Source organism: Rhinopithecus roxellana, chromosome 5, assembly GCF_007565055.1.
Source record: "Rhinopithecus roxellana isolate Shanxi Qingling chromosome 5, ASM756505v1, whole genome shotgun sequence".
Classification (NCBI taxonomy): Eukaryota; Metazoa; Chordata; class Mammalia; order Primates; family Cercopithecidae; genus Rhinopithecus; species Rhinopithecus roxellana.
This window is the reverse complement of record NC_044553.1, coordinates 149,575,825-149,599,799: the sequence shown is the minus strand read 5'-3', so window position 1 is coordinate 149,599,799 and position 23,975 is coordinate 149,575,825. Positions and strand designations below refer to the sequence as shown.

At 45.6% G+C, this 23,975-nt stretch overlaps 1 non-coding gene and 1 pseudogene across 1 annotated transcript; both read right to left on the bottom strand.

Moving 5' to 3' along the window:
* Positions 1 to 576: 576 nt before the first annotated feature.
* Positions 577 to 638, bottom strand: LOC115897842. Its single transcript, XR_004057622.1, has one exon. It is a non-coding gene; the product is annotated as a U7 small nuclear RNA (small nuclear RNA).
* Positions 639 to 1,355: 717 nt separating this feature from the next.
* Positions 1,356 to 1,410, bottom strand: LOC115897851 (annotated as a pseudogene).
* Positions 1,411 to 23,975: the final 22,565 nt, after the last annotated feature.

Here is a 23,975-nt window from a genome sequence, read left to right as displayed (position 1 = left end):
ACAGCACCTGGGTGTCTTTGCCCTCTATATCAACTGTCTTCTGCCCCAGACATGCACATGTGAATTGTCCAGACTATGGACCTTTGTCCAGTTGTCGGAACTTTTTGCATTATTTCCAGGTTCAGAAAAAGACATATGCCCTCTGAGAATAGACAAATGGACAGAAGTTTTTATTTTTATTTAATTAATTAATTTATTTATTTTTGTTGCCCAGGCTGGAGTGCAGTGGTGCGATCCAGGCTCACTGCAACCTCTGCTGCCTGGGTTCAAGCAATTCTCTGGCCTCAGCCTCCCAAGTAGCTGGGATTACAGGCACCTGCCACCGCGCCTGGCTAATTTTTGTAGTTTTTAGTAGAGATGGGGTTTTACCATGTTGCCCAGGCTCGTCTTGAACTCTGGAGCTCAAATGATCTGCCTGCCTTGGCCTCTCAAAGTGCTGGGATTGATTATAGGCGTGAGCCACTGTGCCCAGCCAGAAATTTTTTTGGGGGGGGGGAGGGAAAGGGGGGCTTTCCAGAAGAGGAATTTATGGAAAGGAATGTATTGTCTTGTCTTGTCTTACATTGTATTTTTATTTGGGGCTTTTCAGTAAAGACCAGAAAACCTGCTAGACAAATTCTAAAAGAGTTGTAACACTGGTCGGGGAATTTGCCAAGCTAGCTTAATAGATATCTTCCTACCCTCAACACTCCTTAAAGCAATAGCCCTTCAGGGGTAAAGTCCACGCTGACCACACCTTCCTCCCTCTCTTGCAGAGGGCAAAGGATAGAGACCAAGAGGCTGAGGTGTTTGGAGAAGCCAGGGAAATGGGTGGACTCGCCCTGCAGGATGCAGCTTCTGAGCTGCAGGATGCTCACCCCAAGTCACCCTGGAAGACGGAGCCATCCCCACCCTCCCTGTGCACATTTGCTGGGAGTCTGATAGGGACAGTGGAGAGGGAACAGCCAAGACTCCACCAGATGTCCTAGGCATCTTCCTCAATGTCTCCTTCTTCCCATCAGTCCCAGAGAACCTACCTATGACCAAATTGGGTCAGAGGGGAGCTGGCTCATGCACCCCATGGCTACCGGTGGACTTTCCTGAGATCAACAAGCTCCTGCCAGTGGCTCTTAGTTTGCTAACTAGGACAGAGCTCCCCCAGAGCCATGGCAGGAGGCAGAGCATCCCTGCCCTTCATGACCAAATGCTGCCCGACCCTCAGGAACTCCCTGTTGGTTTCAGCCCAGATGAGGAATGATGCTTATGGCCAAAGTCATGCAGGAGGCTGGGAGAAGGTTTTAAAAGCTCACAGAGGGGCCGGGCGCAGTCTCACACCTGTAATCCCAGCACTCTGGGAGGCCGAGGCGGCTGGATCACGAGGTCAGGAGATTGAGACCATCCTAGACAAATTCTAAAAGAGTTGTAACACTGGTCGGGGAATTTGCCAAGCTAGCTTAATAGTTATCTTTCTACCCTCAATACTCCTTAAAGCAATAGCTCTTCAGGGGTAAAGTCCTGTCTCTACTAAAAATACAAACCCTGTCTCTACTAAAAATACAAAAAATTAGCCGAGCGTGGTGGCGGGCGCCTGTAGTCCCAGCTACTCAGGAGGCTGAGGCAGGAGAATGGCATGAACCTGGGAGGTGGAGCTTGTAGTAAGCCGAGATCGCGCCACTGCACTCCAGTCTGGGAGACACAGCAAGACTCCGTCTCAAAAAAAAAAAACCAAAAAAAAACTCACAGAGGATGTAGCTTGGGACGCAGTAGCATCTAAAACAAAAGAACAGAGCATATGGAGGCAATATCACTGTCATTCAACAGCTACCCTCACCACTCCTTTTTCTGGCTGAGGTCCAGGGAAGTAAGTGGTCCTCACCGAGATCCATGACTGGGATGGGAGCCAGTCTGTGGCTCATCTGTGGGCTTTCCCCGATATGAACCTGACGTAATTTTGGAAGCAGTCTGGAACAAGGTGTTTTCCTCCCTATGGAGGTGCAATGAAAGTGTGCTCAGCCAGCAAGGAGAGAGGAATGGGTATTAGGGCACGTGTTTCTGCAGCTGCCAGCCAGATACCCGCACAGTCAGATGTTTCCTCCTTCTTCAGGGCCCCGCTTGTGCACCTCTGTAGAGTTGGACAGACTGACTGTCCCATGATTGGATCAGTGAGTTGTAAGTAGGGTGCATAAAGGTTTGGCTTGTCTGAGACCATTCCAGGTTACATCTGTTATCCCAGAGTAATTATTAGTAATGTCCCCTTTCATTCTTTTATTTTTAAAAATTTTATTTTTAATTTTTGTGGATACATAGTGGATGACCCTTTTTTTTTTTTTTTTTTGAGACAGAGTCTTGCTCTGTCACCCAGGCTGCAGTGCAGTGGCACAATCTCGGCTCGCCGCAACCTCTGCCTCTAGGGTTCAAGTGATTCTCCTGCCTCAGCCTCCCGAGTAGCTGGGATTACAGGTATGGGCCACCATGCCCGGCTAACTTTTGTATTTTTAGTAGAGACGGGATTTCACATCTTGGCCAGGCTGGTCTCGAACTCCTGACCTCAGGTGATCCACTCGCCTCGGCCTCCCAAAGTGCTGGGATTACAGGTGTGAGCTACTGTGCCCGGCCACCCCTTTCATTCTTAAAATGTCTTAATTTTGACAATAAATTGCTTGGTCCCCCTAGTTTATAAGGTGACAGATTTACATAAAGCACGCAAAGTCATTTAAACAAAGAGAGGGTTTTATTGCCAGAACGACAGGAAAGTCAGACATCATGAGAACCAGAGACTCCCCTGAGGGGTCCCTCACCATCTCTCCTGCTTCTTTCTGCCCTGTGACTCTTGTTGCCTCTTCTCTCTGCACAGTCACCCTTTTTTCCCTGACAGCTGCCACCAGCTCCTAAGTTGGACATTTGGCAGTTTCCATCATCAGAAGAACGCTGACTTTCTCAGTTGCAAGTCCCCAGAAACACTCAGGAAGAAACTTACTGTCCAATGGTGGGCAGGAGGGCAAGATGGTTCCAGAACCTTGCAGCTGTCTAGGGAACCATGACGAGAATGGAGGAAGAGGCAGTTTTTAGGAGGGGCAACCGGTGCGGAATGGACAATTCCTTCAGTGTCTGGTACAATCAGCATCAAGTATTTACTGAGCGGGCTCTGTGGCATTGATCTAACCACTTGCTTGTCAAATGTGTACCAGAGTGAAGTAATATTCTCCATTAGTCTCCACAGAGAGATGCCATTCATCCTGGGGACAGAGCTGGCCGTGGAACAGAAGACAGAGGAACTTCCTTGCTTAGGAGGGCGAGGTCCCCGAGGAGAGATAGATGCTGCTTCCCAGAATACATGTGGCTTCAGGTTGGCAGCCCTCTGTCCCTGGGGGTGACTCTGGGTGTGTGCACGTGCTTGTGTTCACAGGATCTGAAATGGTTCAGGGCCAGTAGGCCAAGGCACTGGGAGCTGAGGTCACCATGGCCTGCAGCAACCCCTGCAGGGGCTGCAAAAGGGTCCTCTTCTCCCCTCTCTCCCTGACCACAACCCCCATCTCTGTCCTGGAAGCACTTTCTTCCTTGGACAAGCTCTGCCCCAGGCTCTGAGGTCTCACCAGAGGCACCACTGACAGCAACAGCAATAACAACAGCAGAGAACAAGACACTGAGGGGGACTCATCTGCTTCTCTGATTTTTTTCTCTCTAATAGGCAGAAGCTCTAGGACTGTTCTAGTGACTGAGTAGAACCCTGTGGTTGTCGAACTTAACATGGAAAACTGACATGCTCCAAGATGGAAAGAAAAGTATTCTTATAATAGTGGGGTGGAAGCTCCGAATCACATTCAAACTGTATTAGGTAACCCCCAGGAAGGTGAAGCAAAACATGATGCTCTATATCATCATCTATTTCCCTTTTCACATATCTTTTACTGTAAATCCCTTGAGGTCAGGGTCACTGTTTTCTAATTCCTTGCAGTTCCAAAACTGGACAAAGCACTTTGCACATATACTGACTTCTCTATATTCACTTGCAATTTCCAATGGGGTCCGCTTCTCCCTGGCTCCCAGCTCACCTTCTCTGCCTGGAACATCTTCCTCTGACCCTTTGCCTGCCCAGCTCCTCCTCCTCCTTGCAGACTCCCCTCAGCTTTCACCTCCCCAAGATGCCTCCTCTGACCCTCGGCTGGGTTAGAGGCTCCATCCCTGGGCTGTCTCATTGTAGCTGGCTATAGGTCTGTCTTCCCCAGGTTAGAAAAGCATTTCTGGTTCCCTGGTGCTGTAAAGAAATAGCACTTGAACATAAATTTAATTTCCTTAGCAAGGCCATTTTTACTTTCTGCAGAAAGGGTACACTCACCAGCAGTTTTGTCACGAGAGTACACTGAACAAAGGAGACAGGGTAATTTATAACCTGACACACCCACCCTACTGCTATGTCCAGTTTCCACTGGCTGGAACGGGACCTCACATTCTGTATTTGTCCCGAATGGCTGGCAACTTAGAACTTTTTTTTTTTTTTTTTTTTTTTTTGAGACGGAGTCTCGCTCTGTTGCCCAGGCTGGAGTGCAGTGGCCGGATCTCAGCTCACTGTAAGCTCCGCCTCCCGGGTTTACGCCATTCTCCCACCTCAGCCACCCGAGTAGCTGGGACTACAGGCGCCTGCCACCTCGCCCGGCTAGTTTTTTTTTTTTTTTTTTTTTGTATTTTTAGTAGAGACGGGGGTTTCACCGTGTTAGCCAGGATGGTCTCGATCTCCTGACCTCGTGATCCGCCCGTCTCGGCCTCCCAAAGTGCTGGGATTACTGGCTTGAGCCACTGCGCCCGGCCAACTTAGAACTTTTTAAAAGAAGCAAAGGCAGAGGAGAACAAAGGAAGGAGGAAGTAACTTGTGGAATGCTGAGAAAGGTAAAAACACCTTCAAATAAGGAAGAGGAACAGGCTATGACCTAATGCTTGCTTGGACCAGTAGAAGCATGCTAGGGCAAATACTTCAGCTAAATTGTGGGAGCTAAGAACATAAAGTACATTGATTTCTTTATAACGGATAGCAGATGCTTAAGAATGTTAGCACAGGTCTTTGAATAAATTTTGCTTCTAAGAGAAGTTACTATTTACTTCTAATATTACTAATTAGATGGGAAGGAAAGTCTTTGAAGAGGAACCTCTACTTTATATACCCATCAGACAGGGGGCTTCTGTAGGGCAATACAATTCCTGGCACGCAATAGGTGATCATAAATATTTTTTGAATGGACAAAGATGATTTTGTAAGCAGTGCCTGATTCGATTCTAGGCACAGAGAAGATTAAGACATTGGTTGAGTCCTTTGAACTTTTGGGGGGCTTGACTTTTTTAGTCTGTGGAGACCAGGGAGCAAGACTAGCTGACATCAATCTTGTGGCAAACTTCTAGACTCTGTTCACCTCTGACTTCCAAAGGTGGGTCCCATGAACTGCAGCCACCTGCAGGTGCAGCCCTGATTTGGACCCTGGAGTCAGTCTTGTCTTTGTTCTGGGGGAATTTAGGGAAGTCTACAGCCTGGGCAACACGGTGAAACTCCGTCTCTACCAAAAATACAAAAAATTAGCCAGGTGTGGTGGTGCGCACCTGTGGTTTCAGCTACTTGGGAGGCTGAGGCAGGAGAATGGCTTGAGCCTGGGAGGTGGAGGTTGCAGTGAACTGAGATCGAGCCACTGCACTCTAGCCTGGGTGACAGAGTGAAATCCTGTTTCAAAATTAATTAATTAATTAAATTAAAAAATAAAACACAAGAAAGTGTTTATTGAGTGTCCAGCCCTCGAAGCTCACCTGATCTGATAGGGGGTCTGAACAGGTATAAAATACAGTCAGCCCTCTATATTTGTGGGTTCCACCTCTGTGGATTCAACCAACTATGGAGCAAAATTATTCAGGAAAAAAATGAAAGGTTGTGTCTGTACTGAACATGTACAGGCTTTTTTTCTTGTCATTATTCCCTAAATGATACAGTGTTACAATGGTCTATATAGCATTTACATTGTATTCAATACTATAAGTAATCTAGAAATGACTTACAGTATACAGGGGGATGTGCACAGGTCACATACAAATACTACACCATATTTTGTAAGACAGCAGTCCCCAATTTTTTGGCACCAAGGACTAGTTTCATGGAAGACAATTTTTCCACAGACCAGGCAGGGGGTTGGGGATGGTTTGGGGACAATTGAAGTGCATTACATTTATTGTGCACTTCATTTCTATTATTATCACATTGTAATATATAATGAAATCATGACACTCACCATAATGTAGAATCAGTGGGAGCCCCTGAGCTTGTTTTCCTGCAACTAGACAGTTACATCTGGTGGTGATGGGAGAAACTGACAGATCATCAGGCATTAGATTCTCATAAGGAGCACAAAACCTAGATCCCTCATGTGCACAGTTCACAATAGGGTTCATGCTCCCCTGAGATCTAATGCCACCACTGGGGCTGACAGGAAGTGGACCTCCGGTGATGGGGAGTGACCGTAAATACAGATTGCTTGCTGCTCACCTCCCATTGTGCGGCTCAGTTCCTAACAGGCCACAAACTGGTACCAGTACCAGTACATGGCCTGGGAGGTGGGAACCCCTGCTATAAGGGACTTGAGCAGGGCTGGGCACAGTGACTCATGCCTGTAATTCCAGCACTTTGGGAGGCCAAGTAAGGTGGGTCACCTGAGGTCAGGAGTTCGACACCAGCCTGGGCAACATGGTGAAGCCCTATCTCTACTAAAAATACAAAATTAGCCAGGCGTGGTGGCGCATGCCTGTGATCCCAGCTACTTGGGAGGCTGAGGTAGGAGAATCGCTTGAACCCAGGAGGTGGCAGTTGCAGTGAGCTGACATCGTGCCACTGCACTCCAGCCTGGGGAATAGAGTGAGACTCCGTCACACGCACACTCAAAACAAACAAACACCAAAGGGACTTGAGCATTCATGGATTTTGGTATCTGCAAGGGGTCCTGGCACCAATCTTCCATAGATCCTGAGGGACAACTGTACTGACTCATGAGAGCTATGGACACAGTGCTAAGGGACCTAGGGGAGGGGAAAAAGATGTGGGGGGTATGGAGAAAGTGGCACAGCCCAGGAGGGGCCTTGGAGTTGGCCCTTGAAGAGAGCAGGAATTTCCCAGGCAGAGGTCAGGAGGGAGGACCCACATGGGCAAAGGCACTAAGGGGTGAGGTTTACTTTAGTGGAGAGAGCAATCAACAGCTCTCTTAACTACTTCTTTTTTTTTTTTTTTTTTTGAGACAGGGTTTTGCTCTGTCACCCAGGCTAGAGTGCAGTGGTACGAACATGGCTCATTGAAGCCTCAACCTCCCGGGTTCAAGCAATCCTCCCACTTCAGCCTCTGGAGTAGCAGGAACCACAGGTGCACACCACAATGCTAGGCTAATTTTAAACATTTTTGTAGAGATGGGGTCTTGCCCTGTTGCTCAGGCTGGTCTTGAACTCCTGGACTCAGGCTATACTCCTGTTTTGCCCTTCCAAAGTGCTGGGATTACAGGCATAAGCCACCATGCCCAGCCTCTCTTAACTTTGAAAAATCACACCACCACCACCCTCCCTTGATAAACACAAAATCTCAGGCTCTCCTTTAACAATTTTGACACACAAAAATAAACATTGTGAGTATAAAACAAAAGTGCAGGCAGGAGAAGGCATTGCTTTGCTTCCAATCTGCACATCCGTACACCCACTTCAAGTACAATGTATCTCCCCGGGGTGCCTCTCTCCTCCTCCATAATGGAAATCAGTCCACTAGTTGGAGTGGAGCAGACCAAAGCTAAGAATTATAGAGAGGAAAGCACCCTGGTGAGATTCAGGAGGAACATTTGGTGACAGGGTGGGCTAGAGATTGGTGCAGACTGAGCAGTTACCACCATTGTAATTGCCTTAGAGCTTGAACGTTAGTGCTAGGGGGTGGGAGGGATGGAGAAGAAGAGATGCATAAGAAATAGATGGGCTGGGCATGGTGGCTCATCCCTGTAATCCCAGCACTTTGGGAGGCCAAGGCAGGTGGGTCACTTGAGGTCAGGAGTTCAAGATCAGCCTGACCAACATGGTGAAACCCCATCTCTACCAAAAATATAAAAAATTAGCCAGGCATGGTGGTGGGCGCCTATAATTCCAGCTACTCAGGAGGCTGAGGCACGAGAATCTCTTGAACCCAGGAGGCAGAGGTTGTAGTGAACCGAGATCAGGCAACTGCACTCCAGCCTGGGTGACAGAGCAAGACTCCATCTCAAAAAAAGAAAAAAAAAAAGAGAGAGAGAGAGAGACAGATGATGGTGGAGAGAACTGCTAATGCTTGGAATCGAATAGATGGGGGGCATCCAGGAGCTCAGGTCTTGGCCCAGGCAGCACCCCTCATTCATTCAACAACATGTATTGCCAGCCCTACTGTGTGCCAGAGACTATGCTAAGCACTGAGGACACAGCAAGAACAGGACAGGGAAACTCCCTACTTCCTGAAGGAGGAAGACCACCAGCAGCAAAGAAGAAAATACATAGATGAAAAAGATCATTTTGGATAGTGGTCTATGCTATGAAGCCATTAAAGCAGAGAATGGAGATGAGATGGAGAGTAATAGCGGTGGGGTGGATAGAGGGAAGCTACATTAGACTGGGGGCCATAGAAGTGACTTCAAGAAGTGACAGCTGAGCTAAACCCTAAATGATGCTTTAACAATGAGCCATGGAAGATCTGGAGGCCCCAAGGTAGAAACACATATTTCTGACACATTATTTTTTTTTTTTTTTTTTTTTTTTTTTTGAGAAGGAGTCTCGCTCTGTCACCCAGGCTGGAGTGCAGTGGCCAGATCTCAGCTCACTGCAAACTCCACCTCCCGGGTTTACGCCATTCTCCTGCCTCAGCCTCCCGAGTAGCTGGGACTACAGGCGCCCGCCACCTCGCCCGGCTAGTTTTTTGTATTTTTTTAGTAGAGACGGGGTTTCACCGTGTTAGCCAGGATGGTCTCGATCTCCTGACCTCGTGATCCGCCCGCCTCGGCCTCCCAAAGTGCTGGGATTACAGGCTTGAGCCACCGCGCCCGGCCCTGACACATTATTAAAAAAACAATAGAAAAACATTGCTGGCATCTCTGTTCTCAAGTTGACACAAAAGCAACAAATGTCTGCATCCCCTAGGAAGGAACTTCAAGGAATGTATTTTCTTGCTGCTGCTTCTCTTGCTTGCTGACAGTAGGACATCTGGGTCAGGCCTGGAGACTCGCTCTTTTATGGATCGTTTTCTCTTTGTTCTTTTTTTTTTTTTTGAAACGGAATCTCCCTCTGTCGCCCAGCCTGGAGTGGAGTGGCATGATCTCGGCTCACTGCAAACCCTGACTCCCAGGTCCCAGCAATTCTCCCACCTCAGCCTCCCAAGTAGCTGGGATTACAGGCACGTACCACCATGCCCTGCTAGTTTTTGCATTTTTTTTTTTTTGAGGCGGAGTCTCGCTCTGTCGCCCGGACTGGAGTGCAGTGGCCAGATCTCAGCTCACTGCAAGCTCCGCCTCCCGGGTTCACGCCATTCTCCTGCCTCAGCCTCCCGAGTAGCTGGGACTACAGGCGCCCGCCACCTCGCCCGGCTAGTTTTTGTATTTTTTAGCAGAGACGGGGTTTCACCGTGTTAGCCAGGATGGTCTCGATCTCCTGACCTCGTGATCCGCCCGTCTCGGCCTCCCAAAGTGCTGGGATTACAGGCTTGAGCCACCGCGCCCGGCCAGTTTTTGCATTTTTAGTAGAAACAGTGTTTCACTATGTTGGCCGGGCTGGTCTCGAACTTCTGACCTCAGGTGATCCACCCGTCTTGGCTTCCCAAAGTGCTGAGATTATAGACATGAGCCACTGTGACCAGCCTTCTCTCTTTGTTCTTTAAGTGGGAGGCAGACCACTACCTCCGATGTGGTGGAAATATAAGTGTGCTAAGGGCAGGCACAAATGTGGCTCTTTTCCCTGCACTGTTCCCAACATGTAGATGTAGGGTTGAAAATTGGGGCAGGGCATGAATGCCTGTAGATCTTTCTGAGATGCAAACTCTGATGGGCATGATGGCTCATGCCTGTAATCTCAGCCTTTTTGGAGGCCAAGGCAGGAGGATCACTTGAGCTCAGGAGTTTGAGACTCGCCTGGGCAACACAGTGAGACCCCCATCGCTACCAAAAAAATTTTACAAATCAACCAAACATGGTGGCACATGTGTGTAATTGCAGCTACTCGGGAGGCTGAGGCAGGAGGATTGCTTGAGCCCAGGAGGTCGAGGCTGCAGTGAGTGGTGATCATACCACTGCACTCCAACCTGGGCGACAGAGCAAGGCCTTGTCTCAAAAAACAAATCAAAACAAAACAAGATGTGCAACCTACATGTCTAACACATTCACCAAAGGCCTGTGATAATGAAACTGATACCAACAGGCACTTCATGAGGATCCTTCGGCCTGCTTTTAATCAGCTTCCAACACTGACAGGAAGAGGCTTGCAATTAATGGTCATCGTCAAACTTCTAACAGCTGGCTTCAACCTTACAGAACATGATAAGGATTGGGAAATGTCCAATTATAGGAGTCACCACCTCTGTAAGTTGACAGCAAGCCATGTGCTCGTAAGAATTGCTGGTATTCCTGGTATCGAGGTGGACTTTGTTCTCAACAATGTTCCTGCAGTAATCACAATAATAAGCTTCATGTGGCTGTTTCTGATAAGGCCTCCAAACACAAGCCCAAGAGCAAGGAAGTAAAAGCGAAGACATTTGGTTAACATGGTGGTCAGAACATCAGACTGGCTATGCTTGGGTCAGGTACCTCTTTCATGGGAAGAGGGGGGTGTGGCTCACTTTTTATCTTGGAATTCTTCCCAAATAAGAAAGGGTATTGCATGCAGTCAAACTGACAAATACCTTCTGCACGCTCTATCACAATTTCCTTCTTCTCTGCTTTTCCAAACATTACCCAGCTACAGCAGGCTGAATAATATGCCCCCACGTCCAACTCCAAAAGATGTCCACATCCTAATCCCCAGAGCCTGTGAATATGTTACTTTACATGATGAAGTTGACGACCTTGAGGTGGCTTTATTATCTTGGATTTTCTGGGTGGGCCCAATGTAATCATGAAGGTCCTTATGAGGGGGATGACAGGAGGGTCAAAGAGGAGAGAGGAGATGTGACGACAGAAACAGAGGCTGGAGAGGCCAGGCGTGGTGGCGTGCACCTGTGATCTCAGCTACTCGGGAGGCCAAGGCAGGAGAATCGCTTGAACATGGGAGGTGGAGGTTGCATGGGCTGAGACGGTGCCACTGCACTCCAGCCTGGGTGATGGAGTGAGACTCTGTCTCAAAAAAATAATAACAAATAAATAAATAAGATAAAATAAAAATAAAGAAACAGAGGCTGGAGAGATGGCCTTTGAAGACAAAGGAAGGAGCCACAAGGCAAGGAGTGCAGACAGCCTTTGGAATCTGAAAAGGGCAAGGAAACAGTCACCCCTAGAGCCTCCAAAAAGGAACACAGCCCTGCCAACGCCTGCATCTTAGCCCAGAAGACCCACTTTGGACTTCTGACTTCCAGAACTATAAGACAATAAATGTGTATTGTCTTAAGCCACTTGTAGTAATTTATTTGCAATAGCAGTAGGAAACTAATATACCTGCTAAAATATCACCCTTTGGAAAGGTCATGCTGGCCCTGGCCTATGGCCGTCAAGGTTTGTTCCCATGTATGAATCCCTATTACTTACGATGAAGTCATTTGAAATTTAGTACCATATTGCTGTGGGATGTGTCTCCTGTTTTTTCTTCAACATTTCTCTCAGCTTAGTTAACGTGGCACTTGTACTTGTTTATGTAGCACACAGAACAGGGCTTACCCATTATTATTCTCTTAACACATGCTTTTGGTTTTGGGTCTTTTTTTTTCTTTTTGAGACGGAGTCTTGCTCTTTTCCCCAGGCTGGAGTGCAGTGGCGCGATCTTGGCTCACTGCAACTTCCACCTCACGGGTTCAAGCAATTCTCTGCCTCAGCCTCCCAAGTAGCTGGGATTATAGGCGCCCACCACCATGCCAGGCTAATTTTTGTATTTTTAGTAGAGACCGGGTTTCGTCATGTTGGCCAGGTGGTCTCGAACTCCTGACCTCAGGTGATCACCCGCCTCGGCCTCCCAAAGTGCTGGGATTACAGGTGTGAGCCACCGCGCCCAGCCAATACATGCTTTTGAATAAATGAATGAAATGGAATTCTTTTTCTAGACTTCTTTGCTTTTTCTCAAAGGACTGAATGTTGCACAATGCACACAAAAGGCACTCATATTTGTTGAAGATTTTCCTAAAGTCTAAAGCACTCTTACTAGGACTCCACTTTTGCCCTGGTTTCACATGGATAGTTGAAGCTCTCTTACACCATGAGTTTGGGATGGTTGGTTAAAATGGGAAAGCATTAAAAATTATATGTTCTCTGGTTGGGAGTGGTGGCTCACGCCTGTAATCCCAGCACTTTGGGAGGCCAAGGAGGGTGGATCGCGAGATCAGGAGTTTGAGACCAGCCTGACCAACATGGTGAAACCCCGTCTCTTCTAAAAATACAAAAATTAGCCGGGCATGGTGGTGGGCGCCTATAATCCCAGCTACTCAAGAGGCTGAGGCAGGAGAATCGCTTGAACCTGGGAGGTGGAGGTTGCAGTGAGCTGAGATCACGCCATTGCACTCCAGTCTGGCAACAGAGTGAGACTCCATCTCAAAAAAAAGAAAAAAGAAATGGTGTGAGTTTCCGCAAAAAGTTAAACATAGACTTACTGTATGATTCGGCAATCCTACTTCTAGGTGTATATCCACAAGAATTGAAAGCTGAGACTCAAACAGATACTTGTACACCAGCGTTCATCACAACAGTATTCACAACAGTCAAAAGGTAGAAACAATTGCAACGTCCATCCACAGATGAATAGACGAGCAGAATGTATGGTATATATACACAATCAAATATTATTCAGCCATAAAAAGGAATGAAAATTTGATATATGCTACAACATGGATGAACCTTGAAAACATGATGCTAAGTGAAATAAGTCAGACACAGAAAGCAGAATATTGTATGATTTCACTTCTATGAAGTCCCTGTAACAGGCAAATTCACAGGGACAGAAAGTGGAATACAGGTTACCTGGGGGAAGGGAAAAATGGGGCTGTTATTGTTTAATGGGTCCGGAGGATGATGGAATGTTTTGGGTGTAGATAGGGTGATAGTGACACGACATTGTGAATGTATTTAAAGCTACTGAATAGTACATTTGCATATGGCTAAAATGATATATATCATGTTATATATATTTACTGTAATTTTTTAACAGTCATAAAAGCATTCAAACCTTTTCTTTCTGAATCTATTCTAGTAAAACAGTTTGACATGTGAGCATTTTTTTTTTTTTTTTTTTGGATAAAGCTCTTCATCACAGTGTTGTTTGTAATCATAAAATATTCTAAAGAGGCCGGGCGCGGTGGCTCAAGCCTGTAATCCCAGCACTTTGGGAGGCCGAGACGGGCGGATCACGAGGTCAGGAGATCGAGACCATCCTGGCTAACACGGTGAAACCCCGTCTCTACTAAAAATACAAAAACTAGCCGGGCAAGGTGGCGAGCGCCTGTAGTCCCAGCTACTTGGGAGGCTGAGGCAGGAGAATGGCGTGAACCCGGGAGGCGGAGCTTGCAGTGAGCTGAGATCCGGCCACTGCACTCCAGCCTGGGCGACAGAGCGAGACTCCGCCTCAAAAAAAAAAAAAAAAAAAAAAAAAAAAAAATATTCTAAAGAACTTAAAAGTTTGTTAGTAGGTGATTTGTTAGGAAATTAGTGTAATCCAAGTTATGGACTATCAGGCAGTCATTAGAAATCATGTTTACGTTTGTGACCAACCTCACCAATATGGCAAAACACTGTCACTACTAAAAATACAAAAACTAGCCAGGCGTGGTGCTGGGCACCTGTAGTCCCAGCTACTTGGGAGGCTGAGGCAGGAGAATTGCTTGAACCTGGGAGGCGGAGGTTGCAGTGAGTGAGATTGCACCACTGCACTTCAGCCTGGTGACAGAGCGAGACTCTGCCTTAAAAAAAAAAAAAAAGAAAAAAGAAAAGAAAGAAATCATGTTTATGAAGATATTTTACTGATGTAGGGAAATGCTGATAATATCATGTTAAGCCAAAAAGGGCAGGGTACAATATTGTGCTTGGAATGATTCCCAAGTGTTAAAAAATTTTAAAAAACACAAAATAAGGCTGGGTGTGGTGGCTCACACCTGTAATCCCTGCACTTTGGGAGGCTAAGGCAGGCAGATCACTTGAGGTCAGGAGTTTGAGACCAACCTGGCCAATGTGGTGAAACACCATCTCTACTAAAAATACAAAAATTAGCTGGCCATGGTGGCAGGTGCCTGTAGTTGCAGCTACTTGGGAGGCTGAGGCAGGAGAATCACTTGAATCCGGGAGGCGGAAGTTGCAGTGAGCTGAGATCGTGCCACTGCACTTAAGCCTGGGTGACCAAGTGAGACTCTGCCTCTAAATAAATAAATATTAAAAATAAATAGACACAAAATAGAAACATTGGAAAAAAATATTCCAATGTATTATCAGAGGTTGTCCCTGGACAGTTAAAGATTACTTTGCTCCATTTCTTAGTTTCCTGACTCTCCAGCTTTCTTCAGAGAAAATGAATTACTTTGAAGACTAAAAACCAAAACCCCAAAACTTCAATGTGGCACAGTTCTTGCTTACTTGGGGCTACCACATCCTCTAGGGTACAAGACTATGCTCTTTTCTAACAACTGTTACTTTAATCTTAGTTGTTGAGGTCACACTAGTGTTTTCAAAACGAGGCACATGCTGGTTCACAGAAAGACAGTGAATGAAGGCATGGGGGGATGGAGGGAGCAAAGAACTCAAAGGAGACCCGCTGCAGGGGAAAATTCTTCCGCACTGCAACCTCCCCATCAAACAGTAGCTTCTAAAACCACAAGTTTTCATTTTCAGGATAAAGGCAGACAACCAAGTTCCTTGAAAGTAAATGTAGGCCAAGGTTATTAAATCCAGTTTTTGAGGGAAACTCAATCTAATTACTCATTAGCATACCATTCAAAGTAGTTTTTATTAACACTGATTCATACTGCCTTTTAAAAGTAATGGAAACAGTTCAAGATCAGCCTGGCCAACATGGCAAAACCCCGTCTCCACTAAAAATACAAAAATTAGCCAGGCGTGGTGGTGGGCGTCTGTAATTCCAGCTACTCAGGAGGCCGAGGCAGGAGAAGCACTTGAACCTGGGAGGTGGAGGTTGCAGTGAGCTGAGATTGAGCCTTTGCACTCCAGCCTAGGCTTGAGCAGCTGTCTCAAAAAAATAAAAAACAAAAAATAAAAAAAAACAAAAAACAAAATAGCTTAGTATTTTAAGGCCTGTTGATGTTTATTGCACCAGTAAGACACTACAAGCAGAGTCTATTTGTGGGGATAGTTTGCTATGAAAAGAAAGTTATTTTAGTTAGTTAGTATGATTGGAACTTCCCTTCCTTCCTTCCTTCCTTCCTTCCTTCCTTCCTTCTTCCTTCCTTCCTTCCTTCCTTTTTTTCTCTCTCCTTTCTTCTTTCTTTCCTCCTTCCCTTCCTCTTTTTCTCTCTTTTTCTTTCTCATTTTCCCCCTTCCCTCCCCTCCCTTCCTTCCTTCCTTCCTTCCTTCCTTCCTTCCTTCCTTCCTTCCTTCCTTCCTTCCTTCCTTCCTTCCTCCCTTTCTTTCTTTTTCTTCCTCCCTCTTTCTTTTCTTTTCTTCTTTTCTTTTCTTTGAGACCGAATATCACTCTGTCACCCAGGCTGTAGTGCAGCGGCGAGATCTCGGCTCACTGCAACCTTCGCCTCCCGGGTTCAAGTGATTCTTCTGCCTAAGTCTTCCAAGTAGCTGGGACTACAGGCGCGTGCCACCACACCCAGCTAATTTTTGTATTTTTAGTAGAGATAGGGTTTCACCATGTTGGCCAAGATGGTCTTGATCTATTGACCTTGTGATCCTCCCACCTTGACCTCCCAAAGTGCCAGGATTACAGATGTGACCCACCATGCCCAGCCTCTTTTTGTTTTTTCTTTTTCCTTCCTTCCTTCCTTCCTTCCTTCCTTCCTTCCTTCCTTCCTTCCTTCCTTCCTTCCTTCCTTCCTTCCTTCCTTCCTCCCTCCTTCCCTCCTTCCCTCCCTCCCTTCCTTCTCCCTTTCTTTTTTTTCTCTGCCTCCCTCCCTCCTTCCTTCCTCCCTTTCTTCCTTCTTCTCTTTCTGCTTCTCTCTCTCTCTCTCTCCCCCCACACCTCCCCCTCCTTGCTTGCTTGCTTGTCTTGCTCTGACAATCAGTCTGCAGTGGCGTGATCATGGCTCACTGCGACCTCTACCTCCTTGGCTCAAGTGATCCTCACCCCAGCCTCCTGAATAGCTGGGACCACAGGCACACACCACTACACCTGGCTAATTTTGTTCATTTTTTGTAGAGACAGGCTCTCATGATGTTGCTCAGGTTGATATTACTCCTGGGCTCAAGCGATCCTTCCACCTTGGCCTCCCAAATGCCTGGGATTATAAGCATGAGCAACTGTGCCAGCCTATTGGAACTTTCTGAAACAAAAATCTGATCATGGCACTGTCCTGTGTCCAGGCTGTTAGTATTTCCCATTCCTGCGGAGTCATGCGGGCACCGTGACCGGGAACACAGGACACCATGGTCTGGCCCGTGACTCCCTCCCTCATGCAGCCTCATTGCTCTGGGGTTCTGGGAATTTGCAGTCCCCAGCACTCCTGGGACGGCATCTCGCTTTTTTGTTTTTGCTCTCACTGCCCCCTCTGCCTGGAATCCTGGATTCCTACTCCATCCCTCACCCGTGCCCACTCATCTTTCAATCCTGAAGCAAGTATCACCACCCCTGCGGAGTTTCCCAGATCCTCCCTTCCCAGTAGCTTTGAGCACTTGCCCTTTTCCGCCTCCACTGGGTCCTAAACGGGCTCCTACTGGAACACTCAAGACACTATTGCACACACAGTGGCCCTTCCTGTCTGTGGCTTCTACATCTGCAGACTCAACCAACCTTGGATGGAAAAGATTCAGGAAGAAAAAAACAATAAAAAATACAAATAAAAAACCCATACAGTATAACAACTGCTTACCTAGCATTTACACTGCATTAGGTATTATAAGTAGCCTAGAGATTACAGATTATAAAGTACATGAGAGGATGTGCACAGGTTACATGCAAATACTACATTTTATACATAGTGTAAAACGAGCATCTACAGATGCTACGAACTTGAGTATCCACGGATGTTAGTATCCTTGGGGATCCTGGAATTAATCCCCCACAGATACTGAGAGAGACTGTACTTGTTTATATGTCTGTCTCCTCTTACCCAGCTATGAGCTTCTGAAAGGCAGGCACTGTTTTCCATCTTTTTTTTTTTTTTGAGACGAGTCTCACTCGGTCACCCAGGCTGGAGTGCAGTGGTGCAATCTCGGCTCACTGCAGCCTCCACCTCCCAGGTTCAAGCAATTCTCTTGTCTCAGTCTCCCAAGTAGCTGGGATTACAGGCACCCACCACCACGCCCAGCTAATTTTTGTATTTGTAGTAGAGATGGGGTTTCATCTCTACTACAAACCAGATAGGGGTTTGGCCTAGCTGGTTTCAAACTCCCAGCCTCAGGTGATCTGCCCACCTGGGCCTCCCAAAGTGTTGGGATTACAGGCGTGAGCCATCGCGCCTGGCCTGTTATCCATCTTTATAACCTCTGTAGCACTGGCACACAGAAAGGGTCCAGTAAAGATGCTGAATAAATAAGGAAATGAACCACCTGGACTAATGCTGATTGCTTCTTTGATGGTAGCAAACACTGACTTCAGGTATTATAAGATGCATTTGGTCAAGAGTAAGGAGCAGCCCTTACTCCATTTCCTCTTGTCCATTCCCACAGTCAGCCAGTTAGAAAGACTAAAACAAGCAGGAAAATAAAACAACAACCCTGGAGGATGCATTTATTTTGAGGAAGAGAACCCAAATTAAAGCAAACTAAACTAAAAAGCTCCAATTAATATATTCAGAAAGATAGGATGCCCAACAAAGGACAAACAAGGGTTCTAATTAATTAAAAACATGACTCTAGGTAGGGTGCGATGGCTCATGTCTATCATCCCAGCACTTTGGGAGGCCAAGGTGGGCAGATCGCTTGAGGTCAGGAGTTCGAGACCAGCCTGGCCAACATGGTGAAACCTTGTCTCTACCCTAAATACAAAAGACAATTGGCCCTGGAAAGCCATGAAAGTAAATGCTACCATGACAACCCTGTAGGAGGAGGATGATGAGCCTCAGAGGGGAGGGCTTAAAAACTCAACAAAATACCTAACTGGATAAAGAAACTAGGGTAAAATGAATCATGATAAAGAAAAAATGCAAGAAAGGCAAATAGAAGATCCAAGGGGAAAGAAGTTCGTACAATAAAAAGAGCAATTCTTCTTCTTGTTCTTTTTTTTTTTTTTTTTTTTTTTGAGACAGAGTTTTCTCTTGTTGCCTGGGCTGGAGTGCAATGGCATGATCTTGGCTCACCGCAACTTCCGCCTCCTGGGTTCAAGCAATTCTCCTGCCTCAGCCTCCCAAATAGCTGGGATTACAGGCATGCACCACGACGCCTGGCTAATTTTGTATTTTTAGTAGAGAGGGGGTTTCTCCATGTTGGTCAGGCTGGTCTTGAACCCCTGTACTCAGGTGATCCGCCAGCCTCAGCCTCCCAAAGTGCTGGAATTACAGGCATGAGTCACCACACTCAGCCAAGAAGAGTAATTCTTGTAAACATTTTGCCTCTTCAGAGAAAAATATTTACAGAATACTGTAGTATGGTTTTTGCCATTACTTTCAATGGCAAAAACGACAATTACTTTTGCATCAATCTAATAAATGCTGTTTAAGTGATTTTCATGTTTTAGGGTCAGTCTGCAGAATACTTAATTACGGTTAAGTATAGAAGGTAAATGTTTTTTATCCATAAAATTATATGGGGCAGAAGTTGGGAGGTAGATGTCAGAGAGAATCTGTCTGAAGAACAAAGATGCTGTTACCTTCATTCTTTTTTTTTTTTTTTTTTTTTTTGAGTCAGGTTCTCACTCTGTCACCCAGGCTAGAGTCCAATGAGACCGTCATAGCTCGCTGCAGCCTTGAACTCCTGGGTTCAAGCGATATATATATTTGGTAGAGATGAGGTCTCATTATGTTGCCCAGTCTGGTCTCAAACTCCTGGGATCAAGCAATCTGCCCACCTCAACCTCCCAAGGCACTGGGATTACAGGTGTGAGCCACCGTGCCAGGCAATTTTTAAATTTTTTTGTAGAGATAGGGGTTTGCTATATTGCCCAGGCTGGTCTTAAACTCCTTGCCTCACAGGATTCTCCCACCTTGGCCTTATTAACTTCATTTATCTTCAATTTATCTTGTACAGTGAAACTGTCATAGCTCGCTGCAGCCTTGAACTCCTGGGTTCAAGTGATCCTCCTGCCTTGAAGGTTCTTGAAGGTATAGGGCTGAGGTCCTTGTTTCCTTGTTGGTTGTTGGCAAGGGACTTGCTCTTAACTCCTGGGGGCTGCTCCTCAGGGCCTTTCCACTTGGTCCCCTCCATCTTCAAAGTCAGCAACCAGATACCTCTTTTGCATTAAAGCTTTTTCATGCAGCCAGGAGTGGTGGCTCACACCTGTAATCCCAATGGGGATGGATCACTTGAGGTCAGGAGCTCGAGGCCAGCCTGCCAACATGGCAAAACCCTGTCTCTACCAAAAGTACAAAAATCTCTACTAAAAACAGAAACATTAGCCTGGATGAGAGAGTTAATTTTTTTTTTTTTTAATTTTTTGAGATGGAATCTCACTCTGTCTCCCAGGCTGGAGTGTAGTGGCACGATCTCAGCTTACTCCAACTTTTGCCTCCTAGGTTCAACTGATTCTCATGCCTCATCCTCCCGAGTAGCTGGGACTACAGGCGAGTGCCACCACACCTGGCTAATTTTTGAACTTTTAGTAGAGATGGGGTTTCTCCATGTTGCCCAGGCTGGTCTCGAACTCCTGAACTCAGGCAATCCATCCACCTCAGCCTCTCAAAGTGCTAGGATTACAGGCATGAACCACCTCACCTGGCCTGTAATTAATAACTTTTATGACATCTGCAAAATCCTTTTCACCACATAAATCACATAATCATGGGTGTAACATCTGGTGATGAAAGGCATGGGGGCCATTTTATCCTTCTATTCCACACTACTCAAGAAAAATGACTGTTTTTTTATATATAATGAGCTTTTCTAAAAAGCATTAAAAAGCACCATGAGGAAGTTTTTTTTGTTGTTGTTTTTTTCTGGTGTCTCAAATCTCACTTTCTGGAAACAGCCACCAACATTTGGAATATGTCATCTGAACTTGGGCATGCAGAGCAAAAAGATCAATAGATAACAGTGGAATTTTATTCTACAAATTATTTTTAAGTAAAATTAAGTTTAATTTTACAGAAAACAGAAACAAAGTAAAATAGAAGGAATTGCTGAACTTCAGCTAAATGTTTGTAAACCACAAAAATTCCTAAAATAACCCCCTTAAAGATAAGAAAAATGAACACAAAAATCATCAAGAAATTAGAATTGTGTTTGTTTGAAAAAGCTGCAGTTCATGGAGTTATTTTATTATTATTATTTTTTGAGATAGAATCTAATTCTGTCGCTCATGCTGGAGTGCAGTGGTATGATCTCAGCTCACTACAACCCCCAACTCCTACATTAAAGAGGTTCTCGTGCCTCAGCCTCCCCAGTAGCTGGGACTACAGGTGCATGCCACTATGCCTGGCTAATTTTTTGTATTTTTAGTAGATAAGGGGTTTCCTCAGGTTGCCCAGGCTGATCTTGAACTCCTGGTCTCACGTGATCCTCCTGCCTGGGCCTCCCAAAGTGCTGGGATTGTAGGCATGAGCCCCCATGCCTGGCTGGAGCTCATTTCTTACAGCGGATTATTTTCCAGACATTAAAGATGAGTAAATATACATGCTTAGAAATATTCCAACTGCCCTTTCCCCTCACTTCCCCGTTTTTGTTATGTATATAATTATGTTTACAGTATAAGAGTTTGGAATGTTTACACTTTTTTTTTTCTTCTTTCTTTTTTTTTGAGACGGAGTCTTGCTCTGTTACCAGGCTGGAGTGCAGTGGCCTCATCTCGGCTGACTGCAACCTCCGCCTCCTGGGTTCAAGTGATTTTTTTGCCTCAGCCTCCCGAGTCACTGGGACTACAGGTGCCCGTCACCATGTCTAGCTAATTTTTGTATTTTCAGTAGAGACGGGGTTTCACCATATTGGCCAGGCTGGTCTCGAACGACTGACCTCGTGATCCAACCGCCTCAGCCTCCCAAAGTGCTGGGATTACAGGCGTGAGCCACCATACCCAGCCTACATTTTGTTCTTTTTTTTTTTTTTTGAGACGGAGTCTCGCTCTGTCACCCAGGCTGGAGTGAAGTGGCACAATCTTGGCTCACTGCAAGCTCCACCTCTCGGGTTCACACCATTCTCCTGCCTTAGCCTCCTGAGTAGCTGGGACTACAGGCACCCGCCACCACGCCTGGCTAATTTTTTGCATTTTTAGTAGAGACGGGGTTTCACTGTGTCAGCCAGGATGGTCTCGATATCTTGACCTCTTGATCCACCCGCCTCAGCCTCCCAAAGGGCTGGGATTACAGGTGTGAGCCACCATGCCCAGGCCTACATTTTGTTCTTTGACCATAAATTCCACAGCTATTTATTCTTGGTTCTGTATTTAAAACAATTCAAAACTCATCTTCAGTATTTTTTTTAATCCTCAATTCTTTCCTTGATTCCTCCATTTTGATTAATCTCTTGGTTGAATAATTTCAACTTAAATAAGTTTTTTTTTCAAGAATGTGGAAACTCTGAGTTCATTCATGCTCAAGAATGACTGTCAATAGCGTTCAGACTTCTTTTTTTTTTTTTTTTTTTTTTTTATGATGGAATCTCGCTCTGTTGCCCAGGTTGGAGTGCAGTGGCGCGATCTCAGCTTACTGCAAGCTCTGCCTCCTGGGTTCACGCCATTCTCCTGCCCCAGCCTCCTAAGTAGCTGGGACTACAGGTGTGTGCTACCACGCCTGGCTAATTTATTTATTTATTTATTTTTGAAACAGAATCTTGCTCTGTTACCAGGCTGGAGTGCAGTGGTGCAATTTCGACACACTGCAACCTCGACCTCCCAGGTTCAAGTGATTCTCCTGCCTCAGCCTCTCCAGAGTAGCTGGGACTACAGGTGCCTGTCACCATGCCCAGCTAATTTTTGTATTTTTAGTAGAGACGGGGTTTCACCACGTTAGCCAGGATGGTCTCGATCTCTTGACCTCGTGATCCACCTGCCTCGGGCTCCCAAAGTGCTGGGATTACAGGCGTGAGCCACCATGCCCGGCCAAGCCTGGCTAATTTTTTTTTGCATTTTTAGTAGAGACGGGATTTCACCGTGTTTGCCAGGATGGTCTCAATCTCCTGACCTCGGGATCTGCCTGCCTCAGCCTCCCAAAGTACTGCAATTACAGGCCAGCCTTTAGAGTTCTTAAAGGACAATTTGGCAAAATATAAAATTCATGAGTCATATCTTCATGCCATTAAATTTTATAAACCTTGCTTCATTGTCCTTTAACGTTGTGTTGCTCTTGATTTTTAAAAATCTGATTTTTTTTTATTGATCACTCTGTACCCACTTTATCTTGACACAGTGTGTGCTTTCTACCTGCTGACTCAAGTTTTCATTTTGGTTACATTTCCTCCATTATTCTGTTGTTCCATTTGTTCTGACTTGGTCTTCAGGAATGCCAATTATGCATCTGTTGGATCTCTATTGCTTATTTTTCATAACTATCAAATATGTTTTCTTTGTTCTTTTCCATATTGTTTATTTCTTTGTTCTTTTCCATATTGTTCCATTGTTTTCACTTTCGTTCATTCTCTTTTGGTTGATTCCAAAGTGGCTTTCCTGCCTTTCTTTTCTTGAGACCTGCCATTCATTTTTTCCCTCTTTTGTTGTTCTATAATTCGTTATTTTTACTTCTGAACCTCACCTTTGAGTATTTTTTTTATTTTAAAAAGAGATAACTTTGTAATATCTCTGATACAATGGAGAATTATCTGTTAAATAGCATGGGTAGAGGAAGAAGAAGGACTTTGAGGCAATTAGCTGCTTCACTTTAGTGTGTTTCAAATCTGTTGACAGTATTTTCTCTCCATCTCAGAGAATGTCTGAGATTCTCAGGTTTTGGCTCTCAGGAGGTTGCCAAGGCCCCCAGCAAAGCCCTGTCACTCTAGGCACTCTGGATTCTAATCTAGAAATTATTTCTCTACCCCCTTCACCCCCTCATCTCCAAGAGACTCTTTTGGCTTGGAGGCCAGGTCACAAAAAATAGAAATAAATAACCATCTTCCCAGCTTCTCCCTGATTTCTACCCTCCCTGCTATCATACTCATTCTTCAAAGGAACACTACCAGTTTTTCCTGGGTCTTGTAACTCAAATACAAATTTCAGTCATTTGAGTACCACTTCCACAATTTTTGCCTTATCTGTAGATCACCTATACTAAAATCAATTTTTTTCTTTAAATTAATTCCCAGTTTTTTCAACTAAATGCCTTCTTATTTAAAAAGGAGGTATATCCAAAACTGACCAGGTGTGGTGGCAGTGGCCTCTAATCCCATCTACTCAGGAGGCTGAGGCAGGAGAATCGCTTGAATCCAGGAGGTGGAGGTTGCAGTGAGCCAAGATCGCACCACTGCACTCCAGCCTGGGTGACAGAGCAAGACTCTGTCAAAAAAAAAAAAAAAAAAAAAAAAAAGAGGTATATCATTATCATAAGTGAAAAATACTAAGCTGGGCACAATGGCATGTACCTGTAGTTCCAGCAACTTGGAGGGCTG